Source organism: Nannospalax galili, unplaced genomic scaffold, assembly GCF_000622305.1.
Source record: "Nannospalax galili isolate Female #2095 unplaced genomic scaffold, S.galili_v1.0 scaffold437, whole genome shotgun sequence".
In the NCBI taxonomy this organism is placed as follows: Eukaryota; Metazoa; Chordata; class Mammalia; order Rodentia; family Spalacidae; genus Nannospalax; species Nannospalax galili.
Genome location: NW_008340646.1, coordinates 544578 through 552638, shown reverse-complemented (window position 1 = coordinate 552638; position 8061 = coordinate 544578).

The window sequence follows — 8061 nt, the reverse complement described above, 5'->3', positions numbered from 1 at the left end:
CTTGAGATATGGTCTCCCTATAGACCCAGCTGTCCTGGAACTCACTATGTAGACCAGGTTGGCCTTGAGCTCATAGAGATCTGCCTGCCTCTGCCTCCCGAGTGCTAGGATTAAAGGAATGTGCCACCACACCCAGCTTTTATTATTGTTTTATTTTATGTGTCTGAGCATATTGCATGCATATATGTAAGTTCACCCATATGGTGCAATGCCTGTGGAACTCAGAAGAAGGCATCAGATTTCCCTGGTTATGAATGGTTGTTAGCCACCGTGTGGACACTGAGAATCAAAGCTCACTACTGATTCTTCTCTCCAAAATCTCCTGAAACCCATATTTTTTGATCATTATTATTTGCAAAGTTTGTGTTATTGTTATTAATACTTGAGTTGAGGACATGGCCCAGTATAATAGCACTAGCTCTGAAAGCATGAGAATCTGAGTTCAAGTCCCCAGCACCTTTGTAAAAATCGAGCATGACTTCGTATGCCTTTAAGGCCAAAATGGGGGGCAGAGACAGTAAAGTATCAAGAGCTCATTGGCCTGCCAACCTAAGCAAAATGATGAGCTTTGGATTTAGTGAGAGACCCTGACTTAAGGCGGTAAGATTAAGAGCTACAGAGGTAGACATTAAATTTCCTCCTCTAGCCTCCTTTTGGCCATGAACAAGCCCATGTTTATAAACCCCACCCTCATGTGTATGTAACACACACACACACACACACACACACACACACACACACACACACACACACACACACACACACACACACACACACACACACACACACACACACACACACTTTGACTTTCTATTCTTCGGTGTAAACTACATACTTACAAACTTAAAATTTCTATTCAATGTTTTCTATAGACTCACAAACTTTTGTGTGATGATATCTTTTTAAAACAATCAATAAATATTTCAACTTCATTCTATGGATCAACTTCCATATAGCTCAGTAACAAGAGCCAAATAGCTCTACTTAATAAGATTAAAGTCTTGGATTTATAGTTGTATTGGAGTCCCAGGGTTATAGACTGTTTTTCTAGAACACATCTGTTTCAAGTAATCAGCCAAAAAAAAAAAAGAGAGAGAGAAATCAATCAAAGAAATAGGGGTGCAATCTTTAAGGATATGTGCATGTGGCAGTAAAGGTAACCATAGTTCTATTGTTGCTTCAAGAAACAAGAGTACAATTCACTATCCTCTTCTGTTCATTTGTTTGTTTGCTTGATTTGAGACAGGGTCTCCCCATAGCCCCAACTGGCCTGAGACTTGCTATGTAGAAAAGGCTGACCTTGATCTCACAGAGACCTGCTTGCCTCTGCCTCTGGAGTTCTGAGGTTAAAGGTGTTCACCACCTCTGCAGACTCATTATCACTTTTAACATACTCATTCCAAAATAGTAAAAGCCTTCCTTCACCTGGGGAAATGGTTCAGTGCTTGCTATTCAGGAGAGGGATATGATTCCCATCTAAAACACCCATGTAAAAACCAAGCATGGTGGTGGGGATCTGTACCCTCAGTGCTGTAGAAGTGGGGACAGGTTGACCCTGGCGCATTGTTTTTTAACCAGCCTAGCCCAAGTAGTGAGCCCCATGTTCAACAAAAGATCCTATCTCAAAAAATATGGAATGTGGAGAATGATAACAGAAACTATCCAATGATGACCTATGGCTTCCACAAGTAAGTGCAGCCCTCATGCGCACACCACACACGCACACACACACACACACACACACACACACACACACACACACAAAACTTCCTTAAGCACAGGAAACCCTTTCCTAAAGGATACAAATCATTTTGCTGCTAAATTAAGAAATAAACCGTAACCACTTCCATGTGGAAAATTTGAAAACATTAATGTTATTAATTCTTAATAAATCCAGTCTTTACCTTTTTGAACAAAATGCAGCAGCAGAAGAATCATAAGCCACAGAAACTTGAAGAAGGAATGGAAAGGAACACACCGTGAAACACAGGATGTAAGTCAGGCTGAAAACAGATCAACACAGTGCTACCCCACACACCAACAGAAGAAAGGAAACATAATTATGATGAAGCAAATCATTACTCTGAACAGTCACCTCATCGTCCTCAGAGTGGGTAGTCTGTTAAAAGATACTTCAGATGCTGTTTTTCTGACTAAACTTTACAAATATAAACTAATACAAATATATTCGTTTTTAGGGTCATTCATTATATTATAATGCTAAAATTTAACTTGCATTAAAATGGACTATACTACAAATTACAAGTTAAAATAAGCAAAGCTCTGCAGATATACGTACATGATAGTTCACATATAACATCTTACAGTTAGAATTTGGAGGTCAAAACATGCTTTCATATGCCTAAGATCAAACATATTTCTTGGGTCAAAATACAACATTAAAATTTTGCATTGGTTATGGAAACAAACTAGTATTTAGAAGCAGAATGAAGAGCAAATATCTTGATACTTGAGAGATGAATTCATGCCTGTGCATCCTGGAGTAGGAAGATGAAAATGCTTATATTCTGCTAATTCTTTGCCTGCAAGAGGTCAGAGAGATTTTTAAGCTACAGGAATATTTCCTGATGCTTTCAAGAGCCGTTTTTTTAGTATATTAAAATAGTTCTATGTTTTCTCAATCCTATTCCCTGGTTTCATCAATGCCATTAAAGCATGTTTTCTGTTTTAGTCATTTGGAGGCGTTCACTAACTCCACTGTCTTCTAAGCTCTGGCAGAGATAATGTATCTCTGTTTCCTTAGTGATATTCTAAACACATCTTTTTTCAGTCTTCCCATCCAGAGCACATACTTCTGGTGGAATTCCTGTTGTGTGGGAGGCCAGTTAAGCTGCATTCACACACTGGCACTCCCAGATGTGGCCCCATGGGTTTATTTCTGTCTCCCTGTCTCAGCAGCCAGACATTTGTTGCTGAGGTCTGCTCTCCAGCATCTGAGTTCAAAATCACCAGGAGTCTTTGTACTGTTTATTTATTTGACTGGTGTTGCTTCTGTTTGGTTGTGCGTGCGTGTATGTGTGTGTGTGTGTGTGTGTGTGTGTGCCTGCATGCACATGCGTGTGTATTATCACATCTTTGTGTTGATTTTTTTCTTGTCAGTTACAATTGTGAAAAGATTTGCATCCAGGAAAAACTGCCAACTGGTTAATTGCATAAATTGGAGATGGCAGGGAATGGGTGAAGGCAGATGACAGAGCAAAGCAAGCATCCAGAATGGTCAGGATGTTGTGAAAAATATCGCAGAATGGGGCTGGAAAGGCAAGGAACCAGGAACAGGAGAGAAATATTGCCATTAATGTTTGTCAATAGAGATTGGTTTTTAAAAAATCATTTATCAGTGAAAAGAACCATGGAAATATACACACAAACACAATTAAGATTTGAGAGGAACCTAGGAGTTGACACTACAATACGTATGTTTTATGTTTGTTTTTTGTCCGAAGAAGGTCACTGTGGTAATGACGACAGGGGAACACCTGCAGCATCTGCTTTTATCAACAAGACTTTGATAAAAGCATAACATACAGTCATTTCCCACCAGGATGTGTACTGGAACTTTGTAGCATCTGCTCACCTTGGACATGACTATTTCTGGAAATATTTTTTTTCCTATACTCTATGACTAAAACAGGTGGGGTATGGTGGGAGGCTGGCTATCATATTTGATGTTAAAAATTTGAATATATTTTCTCAGTAGTGTTGTGACTGCAGACTTGGTAGGGGAAAATTGGAGAACACACATCCATCTTTGTTCTTTGATCATCTAAGTGCCTGGGGGAGATTTATAGTGTCCAATGAATGTCCAATGATGCTTGAACCTTAGAAAAGAGATCACACAGAGGAAGTATTTGTGATTCTCTATAAATGGGTTCTTCTCCTTAAGGAATCATAGAGTGAGTAAACATCCCAGCCCCTTCAGAGTTCTGATCAGTTAACAACTTCGGAAGAAGGGGAGGGAAGAATTTAAGAATGATGTGCGATGGACGAATGAAAGGTAACAGCGATTTCCAGACAGAACAGGGCATTTGCACATCTGAACCCACAGAGGCTGTGACATGAACAAGACCTGAGCAAGCTCAAGTCAGAAAAACACAGCGCAGACCTGGGAGGTGGGCACCAATCCCTCCTAGCTGAGGAGGAAGAGGCAACTGATTATTGCTGGCAGAAGAATCCGCTTTCTTTTAGAGTGTGATCTCTGTTAGGTTGGTCCAGTGCATGGATGCATCCTTGAGAGTATTTGGGGAATAAAAATTGGTTTTGATGGGTTTAAATAAACAAAAGAGGACAGGAAGTTGGGGGTGTAGGAGAGGTTAGGTGACTATGTAGAGATGGGGTAAAATGGGGGTCAAATATGTTCAAAATATATGATATGACATTCTCAAAGAATTAATGAAAATTATTTTTAAAGCATAAAAATCTGAAAATACATGCATTTTTACATGTATGATATTTCTCTTTATACACATTTGAGACAAGCATTGTCTATCCAAAATAAAGAATGTAAGAGCACAGCCTAACAATAAAAGGGGGAGTCCTATCCTTCCTTCCAAAAGTTTAGTAGTTTCTTTGAGATTTCACTATATTAGAACTATTTTTACATAAAATACAGGCTTTTAATGTTATATACATACAGAAGCATGAAGTCATAAGTGTCACAACATATAGTGTGCTGCATGTAGTAATGATATACATACTTTTGTTTCTTAATTCTCAATTATATAAAATAATTCCTATTAGTCTAAGTTTTACCAGAAAGATTTCCCTGGCCTCAGAAGAGGAAATGTTTTCCTGGTTTTAATTAACTCAGATGATACGGTTTCCCCCCAGAGCCACAATCCCTAACAGGATTCTAGTATGGATGGATTTATTATTTCCATGAACTACTTATTATTTAATAAATCATCTCCACAGTTATTGCTTAGTGGGTTATTTTGTTTATGCTGGAAATCACAATTTTTTTTTAAATGCATGAGTTTTCTTTCATTCTGAATGAAATGAAGAGGAAAGAAAATAAACTTCATTTATTCAATGAGAACAATGGTATAATTTACTGAATGTCAGGTTAACTGCCCAAAGCAGAACTTTCCCATACTATCTTAGGAATGAAAACATGCTCTGATTACTAATCCTTACCAAGTTCTGAAGGTTAGAGGTGATTCAGCCTCCATGAATGTGGTCTGTTCTTATTTTAAGAAGGGTTTCTGAGTCATGTGGAGTTGTGTCAAAATGTGTGGTATGTCATGTTATTTTAAAAAGACAGCTTAGAGAGAGGAAATTGAACTATCTTTTTTCAAAGAACTCTGCCCTTTCATAGAAGTTTTTTCCCACACATTTCACTTAATCTGTGTAATGTAGACTATGATGTATTTTTATCATAGATACATTCCTAATGACTACTTATGTCAAGCCCGTAAAGTAATCTATGTTTTATTAACACTTATCCTCAGTTGTTGTTAAGGAATGGCTAAATAAATATATTTGTTACTTTTTAAGGATACAAAGAAATAGATAATCTTAGACCAGCTTCCATTATCACAACTCTGAAAAATTAGCACGGTTAGTCTTGCCTCTATTCCTGATTTGTAACTACATGTAATAAAATTCTTAAAAAGTTAAAAAAAATAAACATCTATGACACTAGAAGAGTCAGTTATTTTTAGGGGTATGATCCCTGATAGGTTGGCCATGCTCCAGTGGAGGCCCACACATCCCTGTGTATAAAGGCAGCACTAATTGGACTTAGTGGGTTTTTAGTAAGAAAAGAGAGGAGATAAAGTTAGGAGTGTGTGTGTAACATCCAAGAGGAGTTGCAGGTGGCTAGGGGGTGAATATGATGTAAATATTCCACACATGTATGAAATTCCTAAAGAATAAAAAAAATTATAAAAATTCAGTTAGCAAAAAATAAACAATGGCTTGATGAGTAAGATCAGTTATACCTTCCCTAAGCTGTCCCTTTCCTGCCTTGGGCCTAGGCCCCTTCCTCCTTATCCTACCTAAGAACTCTAGATTAGTCTGCCTAGTCAGATCCTGCCCACTGGGTCTTCATCTTCCTGCTCCAAGACCAGATACATTCTCACTGCCCCAAAGCAAACATTTTGATCTTCCCCATATTATCTTTATCCATGCCTAGATCACCTCCTACTCCTCCTGTCTTAGAGCTAGGTACTAGCTTGTCAAAACTCGGCAACTGATTCCCACATAGTCTTGAGTTGAACTTAGACTCTTCATTCCTCTGAAAAACTCTTGACTAGCCAGCCTGAAAAGATCCAGTCACTCCAATAAAATATCAAAAGGGACAACTTGAAGGCCAGACCAAATAACTAGTCATACCTGATCAGAAAGTAACAAAGCTAAATCAACTTATATAAAGAATCAAACGTAAGTTCCATAAAGGCAGGCTAGAACTTTATATCAGACACACAAACAACAAAGGAACTACATATGCCAAGGCCAATACAAACAGTACAAACAATAGGGAATAAAAGATAATATTTCCCACCCAAACTCGCCAGTCCTAAAGAAGCGTTCTACAATGGGAACTACTTAAAAGAACCCCAGATACCAGAATTTATAAGAACAAAAGAACAATCATAGACATGACAAAATATTTCAAGGACTTTAGAGAGAACACAAACAACTCAAAGAACTCAAGAAGAGTAGGAATAAACTCCTGACAGAAATTTAAGAAAATGAGATGATATGGCTGAATGAAATGACAAAGAAAAATTAAAACTTGAAAAGCAAGTTCATGAAAAAGATAAAAATATTGAAGAAAACACAAACCAAAATAAGCATGCAACTGAAAAACTCAAATGCCATTTGAAATGACCGGAGAAATCCACGCAAGCAGAATGAATGAAATGGAAGACAGAATATCAATATTGGAAGACGGATTGAAGAATTGGACTACTTAAGCAAAGAATATGAAAAATTAAGAGAAACACAGGAATGGAATATGTAGAAAAACTGGGACACGATGAAAAGGCCAAAATTATGCATCATAGGCATACAGGAAGGAGAAGAATCTCAGGCCAATGGCATTGACTAGTTCTTCAACTAGATTATGCAAGTAAAAATTCTTATATTAAAGAAAGACATGCCTATGCAATACAAGAAGCACACAAAACACCAATAAGAATGAACCAGAACAGAAACTCCCCGCAGCATATCATAAAAAAACACCAAATGTACAAATGCACATAACAAATAGAGAATACTGAAAGCTGCAAAAAAATTAATTCACATATAAAGGAAAACCCATCAGAATTACAGCTTACTTTTCACTGCAAACTTTATAAGCTAGAAGATTCTGGAGAAAGTATACCAAGTTCTTAATGACCATAGATGCCAACATTAGGTAAGATGCCTTACCTAATGAACTGTCTACCTTCATCAAGGGGAAAGAAAAACCTTCCATGATACAAATATAAATAAAGAATTTATGTCCATAAGAAAGACCCCTACAGACAATACGTGAAGCAATACAAAGTATTGAAGAAAGAAATGACCATACGCAAAAGATTACAGAAATAAAAATAAAAATGAATGCATAAGGTATGTAAACACAAAATTAAAAAATAAGACTAAATAAAATGCCAGTAACAATTATAAAACTTTCAATAACTCTAAATATCAATTGCCTCAAGTCCCAAGGCAAAAGACACAGACTAGTTGAATGGGATAACATGAAACAACCATTTCTATGCAATATAGGCACACAGGAAGGAGAAGAAAGTCAAACCAATGGCATCGAACAGATCTTCAATAGGATTATAGAAGAAAATTTCCCTAAATTAAGGAAAGATCTACCTATAGAGAGTCTAGCACAAAGAGTACCATAAAGACATGAGCAGAACAGAAAGTCCCCATGGCATATCATAGTAAAAACCATTAAATGCTCAGAACAAAGAGAGGGTACTGAAAGCTGCTACAGAAAAATAAGTTACAAAAAAAGGAAAACCCATCAGGATAACACATGACTTTTAGTGCAAACTATGAAAGCCAGTAGACCCTGGAACAAAGTGTTCTCAGTTCTAA